We start from the raw sequence: 24499 nt of genomic DNA on the forward strand, positions 1-24499 counted from the left end.
ATCAAGCCCTAAAGCAGCTGCTCCTTTCCTCAAGATGTTTGTGTCCATCTGCTGAACTCCATGTTAAACTCCGTCTGCTCTGTGCCATGCCAAAGGCCTCAGAGAAGGCGAACTGTGTTACCTTTTCTGCTAGGTATGCTAAGCTGTGACCAGAATAATGTGTGGGTAGACATGAAAAATTCAGGTTGCCTGATTTGCAGCATACAAGGAGTTGGCTCCCCACAAATGCTCGTACAACTTTGATGGGGACAGGAGTTGGGGCCAGATTTGGTTCCAGTCAGATACGGCCTCAGCAGTCTGGCTAGCTAATATTAACAGTAAATCTTTTGCTTTGTCAACATATTGTACCACTCCTCCTGTGTAAAGAAAAAAGCAAATATCAGTCCCCTGTGAACAGGGAAACAGCAGTCACTAATGCTGCCCTAGGCAGGGCCTTTCACTAACCTAGCCTTACTGTTTGCCACTGCAGCTTGTTAACCACTCTGTGGTTTTTTCCTTTTCTTTTTTTCAATTAGTAATTATAGGATTCAGACAGAATTGGCAATTAAAATTTCAAACCCCAGAAGACTTATTAGCAGCAATGTTAAGCTCAGTGTGTTCAGAAGTGTTTCTGAGTCACATTAAACGATCACTGAAGCTTCCTGTAAGTTAAAGAATAACAAGTTATGGTAATACCCTCATAGTTTGGGGAGCTGCAGTATTCTAAGCAATAAAAAGATAAGATAAATTATCAAAGTCTTGAGGTCCAGACAGAAATCAAAATACATCAACTATTACACAGCCCCATCCCTGTTACCTGCCACTCCAGCCCACCCATGATTGAGTCTGTCAGCGTACATCCATCCATCTTGCCCAGCAGTGCAAGAACAAAAGGAGAGGTGAGAAAGGTTCAGGTGCCCCAGTCAGCTCCAGAGCTGTGCTTCAGTATTACTTTTCTGTTGTTCTTCTCAAGGACAGTCAGATCACTTGTAAGCCTTTTGGTTTTTCTGACTACAGCTTTCTAAGTTCATTAACACTTTCCCTCTTAAAAAAACCTCTCTCAGGCAAAAACTGGAGGCTGCAACTAACCTGTCAGTGCTGCAGTTGCAGCCCGAGTGTGATGCCAGAAGGGGTTGCTGTGCAGAGCAATACCTGTTCCCTCCCCTATTTCGCACCTGGCGCCCTGGGCTATGAGTTCAGAGAGGAAGCAGGGAGCAGTTGCTTTTTTTCTTTTCAGTGCTGTGCAATACCTTCCTATGCTCCATGGAAGGAAGGAGCCAGGAGAAGCAGGAGAAACCTGTGTGATGGGAAGGGGGGGAGGGGGGGAGGTGGACATCAAATCTCCCCTTATGCTCCTGGAGCAGCCAAATGGGTGGAAACTGGAGACCTCTAGAGAGAGCTTGAAAACATGGCTCTCCACATCCCAGTGGGGTTGGAGCAAGGAGAAACCCTGTGACTGCCTCCCTGGTGCACTGGTGGCAAGAGATCCCCAGTGGGGACTGAGACGGGGGGACCAGTCCCAGACAGAGGGGCCAGACTGGGGGATAGCGGAGCAGCTCATCCCAGTGGGCAGACAGAGTGGACAGCTGCAGACAGCAAGGCTCTGCTTCAGGGCAGTACCCAACCTCCTGCCTGCCTGCGTGGACCTCTCAGATCCTGGTAATCAAAACAGCCACAATAAAAATACACTAGAACTGACTGACTTTTCTTCAGGGCAAGTAGCTTCTGTGGAGAAATGTCCCTGAATATATACATATGTTTATGCACACACACACTGTAGCTGCTGATGAACGAAGACATGAGCCAGCCTGTTTGCTCTTCCCTCTTAAGGGCAGGCTGAGTTCCTGGTACCCTCCTTGGTCCCCACTGCTAGTTCCCCAGCTGCTAAAGGCACCCTCAGCTCCATCTCTCCTCTGACTGGAGAAGTAGTTGAGTAATACCGAAAAACAGGAAATTTTTGCAATGAGAGTCCTAAAAAACATCCACTTCACTTTGTCCAGAAGGTACAAAATATACCAGAGATTTTGGTGTTTTCTGGAGATGATGGTGACCTCAGGTCTCCCAAGCTGCTGCAGCTCCTCTGTCCTGATGCCTGCAGAGCAGGGAGTGAGAGGACATGCATTTTACATGGCTCCGCACATGTGGTGCATGTAGCTTCACGGGCCTAGGGATGGAGAGGTGCTGCGATCCTTAAGGTTGCTTTCTTCTGCTTCACCCTAAGGCAATAATGCTTCCCCACAGGGCCCATGGCAGCGGGCACAGGAATTGCTGAGCTCCTTTCCTCACAGACTGCTTGAACCACTATGTTGTGGCACATTGCAGTGAGCAGGTAACTAGGGCTCTGGGTCTCGCTAGCACAGCAGATGTGATGTAAATGGAGTGTTGTACTGCACGCAAGCTGTGACATGCCTTCCAGTATTTATATAACATTGTTTTGCTTTAATCTGGCTTTTTAAGTAAATTGTCAAAGCCCCTTCTGTTCACTAAAAGCCTTTTTTTTCTTTTCTTTTTTTTAACTGCAAGTTTCATCTTTCAAAGCTTAGCTAGTTTTGAGTGATGGTGAAAAATCCCATTTGCAGTGACTTTTTGTTACATGCCCGTATTGTTCACGCAAAAGTGGTTGTTTTCTTTTCACCCTGGCATAGCTCAGGAGTGACTGCATGGTCTTAGCTCAAACTTTCTAAAAATATTCATCTGTGAGGAGAGATCAAGCATGGCAGTGTTCAGGCCAAGAGACTAACGCTTTGGAAAGACATGACTATCTAAAAAGGGGGTGGTGGCAGCATCATGCAAACTCTCTGGTAACCATAAGCAGTGGAGCTGCAATGTGTGGTATCCAGAGAATATTTGCAGAGTGCTTTGAGTCTCTTTGGCATGCAGTAAGCTAGAGGAGTAATAGTACCCAGGTTACAGGGGAAGTCCAAGCAGTGGCCACAGAGAAAAATGAGCATAGGGGAAATATGTCTGCAGGGAGGCTATAGGGTGACTCAGAAGTCATAAAGAAAAGCTGCTTGGAGAAGCAAGTCTGAAAAATGAGCCTGCTCCTCAACAGAAGTTGGTCTTAATAACCACATCCTCTTCTCCAAGGGTGAGACACCCAACCCTGGGGGAGGGGAGGATAGCAGGGACTAACCAGAGTATAAATCACGCATATGACAAATTCCAGGAAAACATGTGGAAGCTCCTTTTTGTCCTTCCACTGGCTGATTGCAGGAAGCTCCCCAGGTGACGGCTATAGCAGCTGTTGGGACAGGAGACCTTATTGTTCTATGCTCATGATTTTACAATCTTGCCAGTTTTTGGCAGGAAACTACACAACGAAACCTTCTAGCTCTTCTTTCTTGCTCCCTGAGTTTGCCCTCAACGGGCTGATCCTTCAGTTTATCTCTTTCATTACTCATGACCTGAGGAGATCCAGCTTCCCTTTCCCAGCCCGGCCAGGTCTGAGGGGCTTCACCCTGAGATCCTGGCAGGAACATAGAGAATTTTCCCTAGACCTCAGACAATATTAAACATTGGCACTCTCAAGCCTGTCACTGCATTTCTAATGCTAAACTATGTGGCTGCCCAGCACACCAACCCCCTTCTACCTGTCTGGGCAGTGTTTAGTTCTTGTTCCCGTTTCTCTGACATTAGGCTCAAGTTCTGTTCCCAGTTCAGGTTTTCTTAGTGACACTCAGAGGAAGCACATTTTGCATCTTTTTGACTTCTCTGGCACAGCACAGGGGGTCAGAAGGTGGCAGCGCCCCTGGTATTAAAGGATACGAGAATGTGAGGGGCCCGTCACTGCTGGTCTCACTAGAGTCTGCAGCATGCAAACTTGAAACGTGAAGGTATGTCCATGAGCAGACTTCCTGGGTTGCCATCATCTCCCTGTTCTGCTGCTTCCTTGTGATGCTGTGCCTCCCCACAACAGTGTGCCCAGCCTGCAGATACCAGCAGCATGTGGATGACCCAAGGGCATAGTTTCCGGCCTTGTCCTGCCTGCAGCCTGGGGCACTGCAACTGAGCTCAGGCAGTGTTAAATCCTGAACCTCTTCCCCTGCCTCTTTCTTCCTTCCCCTCACTGGGTTTTACACCAAGGCCAGGAATGAAGGTCACATCCCCTCTGAAGAATCAACAGGCTGTGCCGTTCCCAGCGATGGAGGCTGTGCACTGAAGTGTACCCTCATTAAACCCCCCCCCCCACCGTGGAGCTGACGGTGCAGGCAGGTTGGCATGTTACCAGTTTTGCCAAGGTTGTCAGCGGGGGCTGAGGTTTTGCATCAAGTGGATGCATCGGGTGTTGCAATCTCACCTGGAGAGCACCTGGCTGAGGTCCAGCCCTCTCCACGCTCACTTACACCTGTGATCTCACGAGGTTTTGCAAGAGCTGGCTGGGCACAATCGGGGGAGAGCTGCTGTTGGGGGAGCTGCAAGGAAAACTCAAAGCTCATGCGTGATTGAGCTGGGGAGTCTCTCTCATGGCAGAGTCAGGCTTTATCCAAGCATCTTTGTGCTGTGCTTCAGGGGGAGCCATGTCTCAGGCACAGCAGGAAACCCAGGCCATGGTTGCTCCTACATTGCTGGCTAGGAAAAAGCAAAGGCTGGGGTCCTCTTCTACTCTCATGAGTGAGGACAAACTTGGCCTCTCTGGCATTGCCACCCCTCTGCCACCTCCAGCACAGCATCCTAGCCAAAAGTGGCCAGCTTTAACCATGGTCCGCTGACTCATTCCCTCTGGCCATGGGGGGAGACAGGCCATCACTTTGCAGCACCAAGCAGCCAGATAACGAGGCCCTGTGCCCAAAGGAGCCTGGCTGGAGACCACCACTGCTGGCTGGGGCTTTGCCCCGCAGCCTCTCCCAGCATGCTGTAGCCCCATGTGCCAAGGTCTCATGTGCTCACAGAGGACTCCAGGAGGCCTGAGAAACTCAGGAAGACTCCTAAACTTATCCACAGTCCTCCTGTCTCGCTCCTTGTCCTTGACAGCATAGCCTGGGGCCCAGGCAGCCTCCCTGCTTGCTCTTCTGCCTCAAAACTGGCTCTTGCCATGGTTACTTCTGGTTTGCGGTACTGCTGTGCACAATGAAACAGCTGCATCATGTCACCCTGGCAGGCTGCGCTGCACAGATAAATGATACAGTTCTGGGACAGAGGTGCCTTGACAGGGGGACCTCACTGCACATTTCATTTGTGTCTTCCACCAACATGACATCTCTTGATCTCATCTCTTAACACACTGACACTGGTACAGCAGTAAGGGCAGCACTCAGTGTGCTAAAATCAGTAACCTCTGGTTTCCAGAAAAGGTGGATAGGCTCTCCCCAGACAATAGGATCTGCAGGTGTTTGGCAACTGGGAAAACACACTGCTGATCCAGGCACGATCCATCTACCTTTAAAGTTTCCCCACTGTGTGGCAGGAGGTTGGGCAGGTCGTCAAAGCCTGTCAGGCTTTTGCACCTTGTCTATAACATTGCCCCGGCAGTGCAGAGCTCCCTGTGCCACTGGGGCTCCTGTCCTGCCGGAGTCTGCAACCAGATATTTCCTGTTTGCACACACCCTCAGGGCAGGCGCTTCCAGAGTTCAGCTCCCTTTCAGCCCCTGCACTAAGCTAAAGGATCAGCGTCCCGAGCGCTTCAGAAAACTGCGTCCGGGTGCTTGGAAACAGGCTGTGAAGGCTGAGCAAGTGTCGCCCGCCTGGGGATGAAGGAGGCCCTGCCGGCTGCCCGCTCGGGGCCAGCAGGCGCCTCTCGCCAGCCCCCGCGAGCAAGCCGTGGAGGACCATGGCACTGGGAAGCAAGCCACTGTCTGAGGGGGAGCTCCTCCCGGCTAAGAGGGGCTCAGCACCCTGTTTCTGCCCTGGTCTACGCCAGCTCTGCCCTCTGCGGTGCGCCAGGGCGAGCCAGGGGGAGGGGACAGGAAGGCCCTCGTTATTCAGGGCTTGCTAATTAGACGGGAATGTTATCTCCAGCCCAGATGTCAGCTCTGACCTCCCTCTAACCTCTGCCTGGAAATCAAAACAGACACAACTCTATTTGTTTTAAAATAATAAAAATAAGCGTTTGGGGTGAAGCAGGAAAATCTGGCCCCGAGGGTACAGCTGGGCAGGGAGGAGGGCACGCGACCTGATAAGCCCTGTGAGATATGCTGAGCTGCAAAGCTGGAAGGGACGGACCACCCTGCCCTGAGCAGAGAACAAGGTCCCCATGGCTTACTGTGGCTGTACACATATTTTGGGTCTTCCAGCAGCAGTGATGGTGCAGGATAGCTCAGACCTTTACCAGGCATGGCTTTCCATCCCACCCCAGCTGGGCCAGGTAGATCCAGAGGTGGAACTGCCAGAAAGGGTGGGCTGAGTTGCAATTTTACCTCCATGCCTTTCTCTGGGATTGACCAAAGGGTCTCAGTAGGAGATGCTGACCCCTGGAACGAGCTCAGTGTTTCAAACCTGACCTGACCTCCTGTTGCCCACACCACCTTAGGCAGCCCCCCAGATCATTTGCAGGCTCAAGGGAGCTGTGTGATGTGAACAGTCTGTGTTTTTTGTCCTTGATTTGTAGTAAAAATTTATCGTGTTGCACTTCTGTAATAATCTCTTATAGCTGAGGATCAAACTTTGACCTGCTCTGAACCAGCCAGGCCTTTGAGCACCTCACTCTTCATTATGCAGATTTATATCCTCGTTTGACCTCCTCTATTTTCTTCCTTTTCTTTTTAAGGCCACAGCTCTGGCTTGGTTCTGAAAGCCAAGAAGGTCTTTACCCAGTATCCCTCATCCTTCTCTGCCAGATATTCAAGCACCATGGGGCTATAGCACCTTAATACAGAAACTGGATGGCTACATTCCTGCTCCAAAATGAGGAATAGATGTGACCAGCTGAGAACCAGCATTCTCAGGCTTTCTCTTTCTGATGCTGCCTCTTCCCTGGTCTGTATCTTAGCACTGCAGTGCCCATATCTTCCACAAGGCAGCTGCTGGTCTGGGCTTGGCCCTACCCTGCCCAGTCCGTCTACACTGCACAAACAAGAGTTTGGCCTGCACTGAAGTACCCCACGTCCTCTGTCCAGGGAGATGCAAGGACACCTCCTCGCAGGGCTTCTGGCTTTGTAAGGTGGATGGAGGGAAGCTGAGCTGCACACTCAGCTGACAGCACAGAGATATCCTGTCCCTGCTTCCCTCCTCCTGCCTGCAGATCATATCTGTGACCTATCTGTTAACCTCATATCTGAGGTCTTGCATCCCTGCTCTGTCCCTCTTGCTATGTATTTCCCCAGTCCAGAGCCTAGAGTTCTTCTCAACCTTCCCCATTCCCCATCTTCTATGAAGACTCCAGATGGACTGCTCATCACGCCACAATTAGCAATTCTTCTGTCTGTGCCGGGGGCGGGGGGGGGGATTCCTGATATTGCAAATGCCACCACTGATTTGCAGTCATACATCATTTTGCCTACCATCATCCCCAGGCAGCAAGCAGATAAAGTTTCAGTCTTCTCCTTTCAAAATGTTTGGCTGGTCCATGAGTAATGGGTGTTCTTTTTTTTTTTTAATGCTCTAAAGGTTATACCTCACAGTTATGACATCATGGTAGTGATGCATTGCCCTCCGGCGACATCGCCGGAGCAGAACATGATTTCTGTCGTCCTGCCTTTTGTCTTCCAGTCCTAGCTACTGCCTGGTACATCCTGCCTCCCTGAGCCTCAGAGTTACTGAAGCAGAACAATAACTGAGAGGTGAGTAATTGAGAAGCTACTTGACCAGGTTGAGACCTGACTGTAAACATTTTCTCCAGTAACAATGAGAAGGAGGATCCGTGTTTGCTAAGGTACAGAGCCACTGAAGGAGAAAGATGATACACAGGCATCCCTGGATGCACTTTTGGAAGGCATTCACACAGCGTACGTGCAATAAAACTCCACTCCAGAAACCAGCACAGCTCCACAGACTTCAGTGGATTTGCACCCACTTTTATTAGCTGAACTTCTGAGACAATAATTACATGATAGGTAGGTGCACTGGCTCTCACTGTATGACCATGCCTCCAACACACTTAGCTTGCACTCACACAAACACTAGCACTGTGCACACACACACACACGACGACCAGAGTTACTTTCCACACTAAATGACCATGTGACTTTGGCAGCCCTATGCATTTGACAGTATACTTTCTTTATTACAGGTACTGATCACAACCACTTGCATCTGGGATACTATAATAACCCCTGTGACCAGCTGTGCAGCTGGAGTGAATTCATGGCATCACTTCAAAGGTTTTCTGGTCTCTCCTGGGCTGTGATTCCCTGATTGTTTCTGACCAGCCTATGTTTGAGCTGTCACTGAAAAATCCCTCCCACAGCTGTGCCTTCCCAGTGTCTCTCTAGCACCCGGCTAGTCAACTGGACCAAGAAAATGATCCAGCTGAAAACATCCCTCTTTCTTTTGGTTCACATTCATTTCCAGTTGGATCAGTTGATCATGTAATCTAGAGGCAGCAGTGGGAGTGTGAATATTGGAGGAGGAAGGGAAATAGGAGGGAAGGGGAATTCCTCTTTTGGGGGCTGCCCAAACTTGAGCTGGCTTAGAGCAATCTTCAAACAACAGCCTTGATCTTTGTTAGGGTGAGAAGGAATGTGATGTTCCATCATTCTAGGTTAACCTAATCCAAGTTACTTGTCCCAAGGAAAGGAGGCACAGCCTCTGTTTCTTGACCAATGTGCCACCTGTGAGCAGTTCCAGAGTGGCTGTTGTGGTAGGCTCAGGACAGGTGGTGCAGTGCTGGGGCACAGCAGATGAAGATGTAAAGTAATCTGAAATCACAGCTACAGGAGGACGTGAGCCAGTCAGTGTCTTGTGGCCAACACCTTTGGGTCTCAGTGCATGTCTGTGTGTATCCTGGCCTTGGTGCATCCCATGGGGAGGTGGGGAGGTCTCCTATCTGTGAACCATTCCCATAGCTCCTGCTCCCTTTGGATGCTTTCTATCTTGGCTCTTAAAATATGTGAACTGAAAACTATAAAAACTCTGTACATGGTATTGAAGGCCATTAAATTTGGCAGCTTGTATACCCCTGACTAAACTTGAGTGTCTGACACTGGTAAGACCATGCAGTAAGCATTTAGCCCACTCAGCCCTCTATTTCTGGGATGTGTATTATAGAGGAAGCTATTTATGCCACTCTTTCCGCTCCTATAAAATACAGATAACTACCTCCTGGAGTGCTAAGTATGACTGTGTTTGGTAAGGATCTCTGAGGGCTAGCAGTCAGTGTGTGCTCTGTCCTCTGAAATGCCAGCCTTTCACAGCTTCTAAGTAGAGTGGCTTATCCCTTGCCTCTTGATCTGCTGTTGCTTCCCAAAGCATTTCAGTCATCTCAGAAGAAGGTGGGTGCCATGACATCCCTCTTTTTTTCCCCATTGAGGGAAACTGAGTCACACAGGGGTGATGTCCTACAGAATGGCAGCAGGTCCAGAAATAGAGTTACAGTCTGCATCCCTGCTCACCATACTCCCCCATCCCAGCCACCATACACACGTGATCTAGTGGCTTAAATTTTCATGTCCTAGGTTTAATGAGCTTGTGTCAGGAATGGTGTGTGCATAGCAGCCTTGTCTGATGACAGTGACTTTTTTAGCGTGTTTATGTTTCGTTTTATTTGTAACCAGTTTCTAGGGCAATTCAGCTGGATGGTTTGAACAGCCTTGAAATGTTCAAGAGCTCAATGCATACACGGGCCGATCTGCCAGAGATACTGGGGGACTCAGCAGCGTGTACAGAGGCAAAAAGCTCTGTGATAGAGTCAGTTTGTGCACCAGATTTGCCAGCTGCAGCCTTTCACACACTCACTAGTGTCTGACAAACAACACTGGGATTTTTTTGTTTGTTTGTTTTCCCTTTCTTCTTTTCTTCCGGTTCTCAGTACTATCATGACCAGATGGGAATAGGTTTCCCATGTCCGATGCTGGGGACTCTCCAACCCATTTCTCACAGATACCCACTACATCACAAATGCAGAGGTTCCTCTTGCAGCACAGCTCCAGCTAGTAGGAGGTATGGGGGAGAAGGGGAGGGGTTGCTTTCTAGTTTGAAATTTAAACAGCTGGATTCAGTGAGGGTTCCCAGGGTTTTTCCCAGGAAGGAGGTCAGTGGGCTTTACAGGCAGATAGCCTGGGAGCAAGCATCAGGAGTGCCCCTTGAGGCTCCACCTCCGCAGCTCTGCTTGGACTAGAGCTCTCTTGCCCATATAAGGCTGCGGTTGTCGCAAAGCAAAAGAGCCATAAATAGTCGTATGATCACTACCTGCCCCACTCTGTGTGAGACTGGGCACCTTCCCAAGTCAGGCTCTTCCTGCCCGTGCTTCTCTGTTCTCCCTTCCCCACCCCAGCTCCAGGAAGGCAGTGTTTCCCATGTTTCTGCTCGCAGACGTGTAAGCACAGACCTTGAAGTCTGATTTCTTCAGGTGCTCTGCCCTGGACCAGTCTTTGTCTTGGACTGTTCAAAGTTTATAAAGCCTCCCATCTGAGACTATGCACGGGCTTTACGGTAAATCACTGCAGGAGGGAGGACTCTGGCGCAGTTTCTCACATGTCTAAGTGCCTTTTTTAAGCAGCTTGTGGGCCAGAAGTTTCTTTACTTTGAAGGACAGCACTTTCATTCTTCAACTGAGAGAGTTAATTTACAAGAAAAGGCGTAGGAGGAGAAATGAAGAATCGTAGTGGGGCAAAACAAAGTGCTAGTGGAAAAGATAAGCAGCCGTGTGCAAAACGTCTCTTGTTTGCTTCTCTGTCAGCATGTGAGATCCTGCAGGAGACGATGCACCCAGGCAGGGGACTGCGTGATGGGGTAGGGGGCTGTGGTGTCTGGCATGGGCAGGGAGTGCAGCGTCTTGCTGAGCTCTGCCCTCTGGAGCATAGCTGGGGCACTTCCCTTGTGAGGTTCCTGCACCCCACTCAGCCAGGCAGCGCGGGGGCCTGGGGCACATGGAGGCACAGAGATGGGGAGACTCAAGTGCGCGGCGCAGGCCCCACTGCGAGTGTCAAGGGAGGGGGCTGTCCTGCAAGTCCTGTACTTAACATGTGAGCCTTCAAATGGCCATCTTCCTCCACTTCTCTCTAGGAAAATGACTCCCCTAGGGCCTATCTCTTTTTCTGAGATGCAGCATATTCCAGTGGGGAATGCATAAATGCAGAGGAGACTCTGCTGTGTCCTGAAAGGAGGAGCTTGCCACAATAAGGAATACACTGTGGGCTGAGCAGCAGCAAAGTCCTGGACAAGAGGTCAGGAGACCTGGTGTATCCATCAGACAATTATTTGCCTAATTCCTGATGTTGCCGAGCTTTACTCCTTCCCCCCTTTCTCAGTTTTTCTCTAAGTAAAGAAGCAATTCATTGTCAGTGCGTATTTTAAATACTAACTCTCTTGGTTCCTGTCTTATACCTAGTGCACACTTCCCAAAAGCTTCCTGTGGGCCCCAGCTACGGTAGTTTAAACATTTTCCATCATACGTGAAGTGGCTCTGTACTGCCATGGCACCTCTGGTTACCTGACTTGCCTGGTTAGTCGGAGCTACACACTGTGCCCAGCTCTTTCCTGGGACCTCCTGTGGGTTTTGGGGCCAGTCTCTGCCCTTCTTCACCTCTGATTGCTCTCTCACACTGAGTTTGTCTAGTGCACTTGGGCTTGAAAACTCTTTGGGAAAAAGAATAGGGGCTGATCTTGGCTCGAGAATCTCTCTGTGCTACTGTGATACAATGAGAAAGGAGGACTCTGGTTTGACGTGCAGTGGTAAAGGGGGGTTGCCAATGTTCAGGAGATATCTCTTACAGGGAGGAGAGGCAGGGTTGTTCCCAATGAGGGGAAGGGCACAGATGCTCCTGCTTGGGAGGCTGCCACCGGGAATTAAGTGTTTTTCCCTGGACAGTCCTTCCCAGGTCATGCTGGCAATGGAGCCACAGACCCTATTGGGACTTACCACTTGTAGGGTCCCTGTTGTATTGAATGCTGTGGATCTGTGTTTCCACAGGCTTGAGTTACCCTTTCCCCAGTCCCACACAAACACTGCTGCCCTGCTTTCTGGTTAGTTGCTTAGACACAAAGGCAACCTTCAGGGAACAAAGATGGAGCCGCTCATCTGTGCTTGCGTATCTGGGTACCTTTTGCACTGTAGAGATCTTGGAAAAACAGCATTATCACAGATGGGAGGAGGAGTCTGACATTAACTATGCTCCTAGAGACTGAATCATAATGTGCTTCTCCCAGTGCTTTGGGTTAAAGGGCCTCGCTCCACCTTGCTCCAGAAATTCAATAAAGAATGAGATTAGAGGGCAGCTATGTGAACTGTTTCATGACAGCGAACGTGCAAAATGTTTAGCGTTAAGACCCAGTTCTTTTCCCCAGAATTTCCCATCATTGGAATTGCCTCTTTCAGCTGTGAGGTAGAAAAACTGCCTCGACGCCCTAGGTTTCTTCCTTCCCCTTGCATGGTGGGGAGGAAAGGTACTAGTGCCAGGGTGGCTGGCACTTCTCTGTAGGACAGCTTGGTGCTGAGAGGTGAGGTCATTATCAGGGAAAACCAGTAGCTTAGTTTGCAGGGAAGAGGGCAGAGGCCTCTCCCTTCCCAGCTGTTGTTCTGCATTTCTGGGTCTGAGTGGCGAGGGGGAGGCAAAAGGATGTGCTCAGAGCCAAGCAGGGCTCTCTTTAAGGCAAACTGCTTTGCAAATGAAACTGATGGAGAGGGACAGGAGGAATTACAGCTCATAGTCCCTCTTGCTTTCCTGTTTTCTCTTCCCTTGGGAGTGAGGATAGTGCTCATTTCAGGGCATAGGAATCCAGATCAGATTCTTTCCCTGCCTCAGGCATTTGCACCTAGAGTCACTTCTGTGGGGGCATAATCTCGATTTTCATTTTTAAAACCGAAAGGAGACTTTACAGTGATCTGAAAAGACTTGGGCTCTTGTATCCTGAAGAAGCACAAACAAGGCAACTTTAAGTGCTTCCAATTATACATTTTTTTACCTCCTGCTTTACATATTTTTCTTTTTTTTCCTTGCTAATTAGAAGACTAATTTTAGAAATTAGTCTTGTCCACTCTGGAAAGCTAATAGAAAAATTAGTAAAAACGTGGTAGCATGAAAATGAAAGTAAGCCTGGGGAAAGGTAATTGTTTATAACTGAGGGGTTTCGTTAACTCCTATGCCTAATTAACACATTACAAAGGGGAGCCTTTGTTAAAAGTTCCACACCCTGCTTTCTCAATTACGATACAAGAGAGATCATAATAAAAAGCTTGGAGACAGCTGGCATGTCCCCTAGCAAAGCCAAACCTGCATTCCTTATGTAAAAAAAAGAACCGGGTACCTCCTTTTCCTGCATATAACTCTTTCCCCCCCCCCCCCCCATAATGCAAAGCTTTTTCTTGTGAATTTCTAGTAAGAAGAACAACAAAAAAACTCGTTATGATCCTGAACACTGATGTGTATTTAGCCCACAGGAAAAAAGGGCTGGGATGATTATTTTCAGGGTTATGATGGCTGCTAGAAGAAACTTTGCAGGAAAGCTGAATCATCGGGTGAGCATCTTGTTTTCATCTTTCTGTGTTTTCCTATCCCACATCTAAGGGGTGGCTTATGAAAATTCAAAAGGCTTTTGTACATGTACATTCCTCTATAAAGAGTCAAAGAATTATAGGTCTCTGTGCTGTCTCACAACTAGCTGCAAACTTATATACAGGTGTTTAATGTTCTGTATTAGATGCAACTGTAATCACAACAATGGTAGAGTAAATGGTTGAAAAACACTTTTAATCCACATGTAAACAGAAAATACAAGGATGGAGTGGACAGGAGGTACCCTAGGTTAAACACCTTGACCCATTGGGTAGGAAAGAGTAGAGCTATTATCTTATTTCATGTTTTAGACCTGTATCACACTTGGGTCTGTACTTCTAAGTTCAAAAAATCTCTTCCACAAAAGTCTTTTTACTTTTCTTTTTTCCTCTGAGCCAATGCAGAAACTAGCAGTGCTTGCAGGGCTCCTTTCATCCCAGGCTAATATGAGCTGCTACCTCACACAGAGAGATTTCACAAAAAGCACCTCTGAGCACCTCTGTTCTGTTCCTTTGATTTCTCTAACACCTTCCTTCCTCTTGGTAACTGAGAAATACTGTGGAGCAGGTGCCAGCCTGAGGCTGGACAGCCTACTACTCTTCAGTGAGGTATTGATTTTTTTACAGGAATTATGTGTTATGCAAACATTCAGGGTGCCCAGTGAATTGCTTTCTTTGTTCTAGAATTATCCAAGGAAATGATGCTCTGATAAGTGGGAAAGAAGCTGACTCTGTTAAATGGAGCTCCCAACTACACCTTGGCTAAAAGGTGGCTTCCCACAGTGATGACACCTCATGTACCTCTGTCAGTATTTTCTCATGTCCTACAAAGATAGCAGCTCTGTAAGTCCCTCAAGCTAGTTTTAAGCCTCTGTCTCCCAAGCCGACACTGTCAGTTCAGTCCTCTGTCCCACCCGTATGATCCAAACAAGGAGCTGAGAATTGGGGCAATGCATTTATCTTTGTGCCCAGCTTCCCGCACTGGCTCATGTGTTTCTGAAGAGAGAGCAGACTGGCACAGCCATCCAGGACAGTCCATGCTGATAGTGGGAGGCTGGAGAAGCCAGGAGATTTGAAGAGGCTCTCAAGGGAGTAGGAAAAAAGTCCCAAATGTGGGAGGGAATCTTGGCAGAAATGAAAGGGGGGGTTGTTGAACAAAGCATGCACTGGCTCCAGACACACAGAGCTCGCAATATGTTATGCTGAGAATCTGTGGGTGTGTTTATAAGACCTGCAGCTGACTTGCATGCACAAAGGATGTAGCCTCCTCTTATCAGAAAAATGTGGGCTTCAGTCTTGCGGAAGAGGACGAATGCTTGTGTTACTTCACACTGAGTCCTCTTTCTGGTTGTAGAGCTGTAGCCCAACAGAATGGGCCCAAAGTTTGGCTTTGACTGGACTGACTTTGGTTTCTGACAGACAAAAGCAGTGTTTTTAATTGTGACAGGCCATAAACTAGTTAATTCCCCTGCAGTTCCCACAACAAAGCTACAAAGAGAATTTTGATGACTTTCTACAGCACTGGAAAAAAGCCTTGTTCCTAGCATCTCTTGGGCATACTAGAGTATTTCAAGCTAGTTTCACTTTGTCCTCAGCCAGCTCACAGGAATGAGAATCACAGAGCCACTTCATTTGAGCAAATATTTGGCCTTGATTACTATTGCAGGCTGAGCCCAAAAACAAACAGCAAACATGAGGTAAGCTGAGAGGCACTTCAGCAGAGCAAAAGCTCATATAGTGCTCAGGAAAGGCAGCAAGATGAAACTAGGGTTGCTCTTATTTTCATAGAGAGGAAAAAAGGAGACTAAATTCCTGCCGTAGGAAGAAGGTGCTTGGGGAGAGGAAGTGGGGAGCAAACACCCAGTAGGATGCTTTTTGTTTAGAGATCATTAAAAGTGACTGATGCTTAAAAGCAGTTAGAACAATGAAAAAAATTGTGAAGTAGTTAAAAACCATTCACCTTTACACATTTCTATGGACTGAGAAAAACTTAGTTCTGTTTTGCCAATGGCACACACAGCCTGCTCCTGAATTCTTGGTTCTATGAAAATGTGGCTCCGCCTGACACCTAGGAAGGAAAAGAGAAGCAAAGGGAATGAAAATGTGGCTCCGCCTGACACCTAGGAAGGAAAAGAGAAGCAAAGGGAATGTTAACCTCTCCATGGTCCTACCTTGCCAGGGAGAGGAAATCAGCATTTAGATGGATTTGCCAATCTTTTTAAGTATTTCTTCTGTATCAGTATCTGACCCAAGCCTGGAAAAAGTGTTTGCCGAGTGTCATAAGCATGACAGCTGCAGGGCTACAGAGCGGCTGAGGAGGGGTGTTATTCTCCTTTTTTCATCCTCTGCTGAGTAAGAAGAATGCCCCCAAGCCTTCTAAACTCAGGAATCTGAAGCATTTCTTACTTCCCCCTGAGAAAGGGGAGAAGGAAGAGGAGTTATTCGTGATGTTAAAAAAGGATCCTTAGCAAATGTTGAACCACAGGACTGTGAGGCCGGGACAGACAAGCCTAAAATTATGTGCCTCTTACTGGCTGAATTACCACTAAAGGAGCAAAGTCACAACAGGTCGTATTTGAAAATGCTCAATTTATTTTCTGCAGCAAAGAGTTATTGTGCTTATCTAAGGTAGGTAACAGGATGTGTTCTGCTGGCATTTTGGACAAGTCTGGATAGGCCAAGGGCAGACAACTCAGATTCTAAATCCTGGTTTTGGGGCAAAGATACTTTTGCTGGATGGCTTGTATTCTTGTTGGCCCTTTTGTATAATGGTGTTGGATGGCAGTCTTCTGGGAATTTAAAGCTTGACAGAAAATGCTGAACAGGAAGAGAACAGGGCTAGAGGAAACAAGGTAAGGAGGAGGATATACTTACGTAAAAAACATTTAATGGTTACTGTTAATGCAAGTTGCACTTGCATTTAGAAATCACAGTGATGGTTATATTAGAAGTCTTTGGAGGTAAAGAGCTCTGGGCTGTTATTCTTAGTATGTTAGATCAGGAATGCGATGTCCCAAACCATGCATAATGGAGCTGTAATCCCGTCTCAGGGTCTGGAGGAAATCAAAAGCTCCAAGAAAAGTTTTCCTCTGCCTGAGATGGAGAGTTTTCATTTAGATGTGTTTCTGAGGATACTTCCCATGACTTCAGAGAGCATAACTGTGTGATAACCTGGTTCCCCAGTAAAGGTCACTTCTACAACAAAAATGTCACTCCTGTTTTATTAAATGGAGGGACTCTGGCACAAGGTAAATCTACTTACTGTGCCAGATAACAACTGAGGGTAGAGACTTCTTCCTCTGAATTGTATCCCAGCTGAGCAGAGATGTTGATGTGTATGTTTTGTCTTCCAACTGTGGATCTTCTCATTAATACGTTACAAAAGTAAAAACATGTTTCTCTTTTACTAAAACTGAAGCAAGAACCACAATGAGGAGGCAGAAGTTCAGCAGGTTTTTCACACAGAACTGTGTGGATGGGGAGTTGGGGAGAAGTGGAAAGTAGAATAACTGTTTTCAGTGCTATAGTATGCTAGGTACAGCTCCTCTCCATTCTCTTGGGATGCAGGTATAGTTCCATCTTACATTTTCTCTGTCAGCAAACTCATTTTGAAAGACTCCTGTTACAGTGCCTCAGATTAATCTCTTCAGTTGCGCTGATGCATCTCTCTGTAGGCCTATAAACTAGATCAGTGAACTAATCTTTTTTTTTTTTAACCTTCTTTTTACAATCTGTTTCAGTGATCCAGTTTACAACATGGCTTTTGAAACATCTGCATTGGTACCACTGGGGGAGTGGTAAGAATGGCTGGTGGGAGAATAGATAACATCTTTAACCAGTTTTGCTGATGAAGAGAGCATTATGGAATTACACTCTGACATATGAAAATGAGCCAGTGAAGCTGTACCTTTTTGATAGCCATCCCAGAAGTTGGGAAGTCATACTAAGAATATCATCACTCCATAAGAAAAGGGCAAGTATATTCTCTTCCTATCATGTGCTACTGGCTACTTCTGAGACAGGTTACTGGGCCATATTTACCTTAGTTCAATCCAGTGCAGGTCTTCTATGTCAGCTGTTCCTGTTAGAATTTGGATGAAGAGAGCTAGAACTTGGGCTTAAATGGTTAGTCACTAAATTTTAAGTTCTGACTCCCCAGTGGAAACATCACTTGCTTTCATTCCTTCCAGGTCTTAAATTCATGGTTTTCCTTCTTCTGCACAGATCAGTTTGGATTTGGCATTTGTTGCAGTAGCAGAACAATAAAGAATCAGTATATCAGTATATGGGGAAAGGGAACTTACGTGCTTTCTAATAGCTAGTGCTTACTTTTGAGACAGACTTGAGGTTGTTTGGAGGATGCAGACAGTAAATGGTGAAGTCCACAGTAATATGTTGCTTTTTTCTCCTACATACTCACCTCCAAAGACCCATTTCCTTTTGTTATGGTATGTAAAAAAAAAAAAACAAAAACAAAAAAAAAAAACAAAACAAAAAAAAAAACAGCACTCAAATTCTAATCTGCATTTAGAGCTGCTCCTTGCTATGGCTGTACAAATAAAGCCAGTACAGAGATGCATTTTTGAGAAATTCTAACTATGAATTTTCACTGAAACTATTGGTGTTTCCAGCTTCTGAAAAGCAGAGTTGAGGCTTCTCAGCAATATCAGATTGTGACATTCTGCAGATCTGCACATGTGCGGTTTCTGTCTAAAGTCACTGTGGTTAGTGACTTTAGCAATGTGACTTTACTCATGAAATAAACACCTTTTATCTCCTTGTTCTTCTTCTTGTTTCCCTCTCTCAGGCTTGTCTGTAAGCAACATAGTTTGTAAGAGGATTTTCTACAATGCAAAGCATTTGGAAATTATTTATCAAATGAGTTTAGCCACTTTGCCTGTCTGTTAGATATAAAAATCAAATGTCTCTACATTTACAGCGTTAGCCACAGAAGAGCAGGCTTCTCCCAGGGATTACAGCTTGCAATCAAACTCAAGCCTGATTGCCTTGGATTAGCCCAGTGTAGGTGAAAACAGTGTAGTTCAGCAATTTCAACATTTGTTTGGTCTGTAGCAAAGGCTGGCAAATTGGAGAGGCACCTCTGGATGCTCACTGCTTAGGAGAAATTTTTCAGCTCAGAATGCCACAATTATGTTAACTTACTCCCCTAAAACTGGTAAACCTGGCTGCTGTTGAGATGCTGTCTTTCAGGATTCAAAGACCGTTACAGGTTTGTTCTTCCACTAGGTGCTGTCTTGCAAACATTAATGGAAAATGTGATTGAAGTTGAGTGGACGGACCAAATAAATAGTATCTAAATTTGTAGAAAGTAACGGATGTACAAAATTCACATGATAACTTTTTTAGTCATACTTCTTTCTCTTTGAGGTGCATCTCCTTTCCTGGGTAACTTCCTGCCAGCAGATCAACACAAAAAGCCTCTGCACTGCGTATTTGGTAAGCATAAATCTAAAAGTATTTTCAAAATAATCAAGCTACAGAAAGCAGACATTTCAAATTTTACTTGCCTCAGCTACAACAAATCTACAAATATGCACATTAAGGAAATATTTGGAGTTTTCAAAAGAAATGGAATACTTCTTGATAAGGGAAATGATGGAGTAAAACTGCAGAAATCTTTGTTCTGAGCTCATTTTGATGCTTTACTGCTGAAGTCATCAAGAGAGGCTTGTCATTGATTAAACAGGACTGGAACAGAGTTTTCAAATTTTTTTTAAAAAAAGAAAACAAACCAAATCAAACCAAAACAGCAACCCTTTAGAAGACAGTCCAACCTGATGACTTAAATCTTGGACTCAGGAAGTACAGAGTACATCTGAAAGTATGAGAATCAGAAAAGATTCAGAAAATTTAAAATGTTCTCTATCATCCACTCTTTTAGAATGACTTTGCGACATCCTTATCTCTGTATTTCATCCCTGCACTCACTACCTTTTCTTCCTCACATTACTGCCACTGTCAGTTCATCTTGCCTTTTGTACTTATTTTCCCTGCTAAGACATGCTAGTTTTTCTCCTTTAAAAGCTTTATTTAGGCTTGGTACTGACTGTTCTTCTTCCCTGAGTCACTTGGCTAAAGAGGCAGCCTCTCCTCTCCTTAAAGAGCTTTTGGTATATGTAATAACCTCCAAGATGTTCGTTCTTTCTGTTTCATTTTGGTGGGAGAATGTAAAACCTATCTTTCAACTACTAAGCATCCTTTCTATATGTTGGTCACTTTTTTCACTGATCAAAACGAGTCACTGGACACTGTCAACTTTATCACCTTCTAAGGTGTCTGATTGTGTAGATATCTCTAGTTGTCTCTTGTCATAATTCCAGTTCCCTTCCATTCTGTGTCCTGATGTTCTAGCAAAGTACTAGCAAAGACCTGTCTTGTATGTTCCCTTCTCTCACTGCCAAGTGAAATTCTCATTTCTATTTCATACCTATATTTACATTTCTCATCTTTAATGATGACACCTCTGTATCATTAATACTCAGCTGTACAAATCCTTCACTGCTTTCAGTTCTTCCACTGCCTTTTGTGCCTTGAGATATAAACGTTTATGTTTGTTTCCAAATTGCTGCAAATTAATCTTCCTAAAGCGGAAATGCTTCACTTGGACAAGAGATGCTTACTCAAAATGCTTCTTGAACTCTGCTAACTTCTTTATCCAAGCCTCTTCCACTTGTAACTTTGACATTAAGTTTTGGTCAACTTAGCCCTCAATTTTCTGTTATTGGTGCCTCCATTTGCCTTCCTTACAAGAATGTAGGAAGCCCTGCAGAGAAGGAGACATGTATTTCTGTATACTTCTAGAGTGTGCAATAAGCCTGATCTTCATAGCTAGATCTGACATCTGCACTCATGTATGCTGCTGTATTCTTTTCAGAAGGACTTTGGCCTTTTACCTTGGCTACTGCTTTGTCCTTTTGCCTTGTAGTCTTCCTGAAGTTAAGTCTGTTAGCAGACTTAGCAGTCTGAAGACTGTTACAGTGTATGCAAAGAGGCAGCATTACATCACCTCTGTCTTTTCAGACCTCTACTGTTTTGGCATGTATTTCTTAATCCATGTTGAGTGTGCTTTAACACACACAGACTGCAGACTGTTCAAATGCCTCAGCAACGTCAGAGTCTGTTTATGTCTCTGCTTCCCTCTTGCCTCAGTCCCATCCCTTCATAGGACATAAAGCAATTCTTGCATGCATCTCACTGTCTTGGTTATTTTTCACAATAAATATTCAGGGTTGGAGGGGGACTACTTGACTGTGCAGGGATTTTTTTCCCTTTCTTTCTCCTTGAGGATTTTTAGCACAGCCTCCGGAGGACTGCGCCATAGCTCGTAACCCTGCTCCCCAACGCTGGAGGCTAAACCCAAGCCTCCTTCTCCCAGCTCTGACAGCGCACTGCTGGCCGAAGCTGCAGAGAGTAATCCATAAGCCTTTTCACCGCGCCACGATGGCGGCGCTTCAGAGGCTGGCGCCGCGCCCGGGTCCTCCGCGGGCCTGCGGCTGCGGGGCAGCCTGGGCCAGCGGTGGAGGTGCCTGCCCGGCGCGGGGCATTGTGGGGCCTGCCTGGCACGGCCTGGCGCGAGGAGTTGTGGGAGCGGCTTGGCATGGCTCGGCCCCCCGGCGCGGGCTCGGGGGCTCAGTGGCCGGGGGGGGGGATGGGGACTCTGCCCGCCCCTCCCCAGTCACTCCGCGCCTCGGCGGCCACCGACGCCACCGGCCCGCCCGGGCAGCCGGTGCGCGCCGCTCCTGCCCGAGCGCCCGCGGTGCTGGGCTCGCCCGCGGAGGGGGCGGGGCGGGGTGCCGCGCGCGCCCGGGCGTTGCTAACGGCAGAGGGCACGAGGCCCCGCCCCCTTCCTCAAAGGCTGGCCGCTTCCTCAACGGCCCGCCCCCTCTCTCCGGCGGGCTGCTATTGGCAGCGGCGGCTGTCAACCCGCCGCAGCGGGTGCCGCGGTTGGCTGGCGGCGCGGGGAGGCGGGCGGCGGCGGTCCTGGGCCGCGGCGGCTCCTCCCGGCCGGGTCCCTCGCAGTGCCGGTGAGCGAGAGGCGGTCGCGGTGCCTGCGGGAGGAGCTGGCAGTGTGCGGGCGCCAGTCTCTTGCCGCGAGGAGCAGAGCCGCCGCAGCTGCCGCGGCGTTTCCCCCCCTCCCCAGGCTGTAGCCGGACTCAGGTGAAGCTGGCGGCGTGGACGCGGGGCGGCGGGTGGGCGCGGGCGGCTCCGGTTTGTCCTTTCTCGCGGCCCCGGCGCCCCTTTGTCCGGGAGCTGCCCCGCCGCCGCGGGGCTGCCACTTGCCGCTCCTGCCCTCCCCTGGGTGCGGGGCGGGAGGCAGTGCGGCGGGGCGGCGAGCTGTGTTGCCTCGGGTGCTCCGCGCCTTCGCCCTGCGCCCCGGCCTCCCCCTGGCTTTCGGGGGCATGTGTGCTGTGGTGCCGTGCGCGGCACGGTTGCCTTATGCACAGGGAGTTGGCTCTCTTCTCCCTCCACGCCCTGCTAACTGGCCTCCTCGGAGGTGGGGTGGCGTTATTCGCGCTCGTTTCCTCCGGACCGTCCCTTCTCCCTCCCTCTGGTGTGTCTCCCCCCTTCCCCCGCAGTGCTGGAGTGTCCCTCTTTTGGAAGTAACGGGTAGGGGAAAATAGGACCGTTTGGCAGCTGTCAGGGCTCTAGCCTGAGTCACAGGCTGACAATCCTCCTGCAGACATTGCAATGGGCTTGGCTTCCGCCCTCAGATCTTGACTTCCTCATTCAGTTTGGTCTGTACAGTGAAGCCAGGAGAGAGGGAGGAGGGAGTGACAGGGCAAGATGAAGCTTGCAGTAGAAAGTCTTGCAGATAGCTTGTGCTTGCAGGCATCAGCTCCAACAAACTGGGAAAAATTCTCCGGCTTTTAGTGATATTGTTACTAACCTGTCTCCAGTAGGTGTAAAAAGTAACAAGTTTCTCAGCCCTTGCCCGCGGTGTGCACCCAGTGGACTTAATCAGGCTTGTTTCTCATCTGCCTGAACACAGTGTGAAATAAGGCTTAAAACAGTATTGTGCTCCCAGTAATACAGTGTAATTTTTGAGAAGTAAACTGTGTGGATCAGGAAGCTCTTCTTGCAGTGATTGTTCTTTTGTTGTTATTTTATTTGTTTCCTCTCTTTCCTTACAGCTCCTCTTCCTCACCACTTTTTCTCTTGAACACCCTTTGTGCTCTTCGTCCATAGGTTTTTCTTCTGTCTCACGTATTATGATGTCCTGAGCTGCACTCCATCAGAGTGGACTAAGAATCTAAGCTTTTTCTAAGTAAGCAGGTCTGTCCTACACAGCGTCACCTGTCAAGTAATGCTCAAGAAGTTTGAGCTTCAAACTTGAAGAGATGTTGTAGTAAATGGACTTTGGCCTGCAGACTGTGATGTGTATGCCTCTGCCCGACATTATAAAGAAATATAAGATAATTTGCATGAAGGAATGGAGGTTGTTGAACCATGTCTTGAAAGATTAAATTATACATCCTTCAGTCTCTCAAATACGTCTTCTATGTGTAAACCTAGATATGATTAAGTTTTAACTTCAACATAACAGCACTCTAATCAGTTACTGCCTGTGTACAGATGCTTTTGAAATTAGTCACTAGGTAACAATGTGACCAAGTCCACTTACCCATGCAGTTTCAGTGAAAATGGCAAATCATGGTGCAGATATGTATTGACTCATAGATGTGCTGTCTGCAACTGTGGATCTCTCTCCCTAAGCTGAAATGAGATAAGCAAATATTTTTGCTAACAGGAAAGTTGTAATTGTGGGGAAACAACTGATAAACGTAAACGGAGCTGCTTTTAGTACGAAAAGGTTTTGAAATGGTTCGTAGTAACCACCAGAACTGTATAAGCATAAGTCTGTGGTGCTAGTCAGACCTTGTGAAAATAACTACAAAGTGCAATCAGGGAACAGTTCATGAAGCTGCATGTCAGGCAGACTAAATTGATGTGCACCCCTTCTTGACAGCTTTATTTGTTGCACTTATTTATACATATAAGCAGCCTGTGAATAAAAGGCACAGAAATGCGTGCTTTGTCTTTCTGGAGATGGACAGGGAAAATTTTCAGTAACTTCAAGATTACTGCAAAAGTGCTAGTGGTTGATAGGAACAGGGGTCTGAACATTTCATATATACTGGCCTGGCACCTCAAAGTGGGTACTACTACCACCAAGCTGGTGAGTTGTGTGGTTCATTTTGTAATATGGTGTCATCTCCTGGATGATTGACTTGTATTGCTAAGATCTGATTTTGAAAGTCTTCTGGAGAGGAGACTTTGACCTCAAAGTTCCCTCTATCAGGGAAGTGTGTATGTTGATGTTTATTTAGAAACAGGGTGACTGAATAGTTGCGTTGCGTCTATCCCAGAAGAATAGGTATAGAACCTGAAAGCTTTTTATTAGACCTTGTTTGCATAGATTGTTAGGATATTTCTAGAATGGTTCTTTTTTTTTTGGTTTTTGTTTTTTTTGCTTTTGTTTTTTTTCCAGGTTATTTCTATAGGACAGTATTTGCCAGAGTGGTATCTTCATCCTAAGAGAAGAAAGAATAAGCTTCCCCCCCCCCCCCCAGGTGAATTTTAATATGCTTTGGAACCATTTTAAGAAAGCCAATATGTTGTGATAGCTATACCTGAATTTTTTAAGCAGATCACTAATGAATGAGTAGTATAAAATAATAATGAAATAAAATTATTTGTGCATAGTAAAGTTCTAGGAAAGGGATTATAAGAATTTTCTCTTAGGAGGCTGAAATAATGTGTGTGTTGTCCGATGCATTATTTTGGTTGGTATTATGAAAGTGCAGAGGGCGAGGGTGTGTTCAAACTGTAGCAAGTAGTAGCTGTAGTACTCAATTTTGATTTTAAAAAATGCATTTAATGGAGTCAAATGCTGCAGGTGCTTAAAACAGCAGT

General features: G+C 47.1%; 1 protein-coding gene across 1 annotated transcript in view; it reads left to right on the forward strand.

Moving 5' to 3' along the window:
* Positions 1–21497: 21497 nt before the first annotated feature.
* The window catches only part of MYH9 (myosin heavy chain 9), a 73025-nt gene continuing 70023 nt past the window's right edge, over positions 21498–24499 (forward strand). The window contains exon 1 of the mRNA XM_026117880.2: positions 21498–21742. The gene's annotated coding sequence lies outside the window, so the exon portion shown is untranslated. The remainder of the gene's footprint in view (positions 21743–24499) is intronic.

The sequence above is a fragment of the Dromaius novaehollandiae genome, chromosome 1 (genome assembly GCF_036370855.1).
Source record: "Dromaius novaehollandiae isolate bDroNov1 chromosome 1, bDroNov1.hap1, whole genome shotgun sequence".
Taxonomy (NCBI): Eukaryota; Metazoa; Chordata; class Aves; order Casuariiformes; family Dromaiidae; genus Dromaius; species Dromaius novaehollandiae.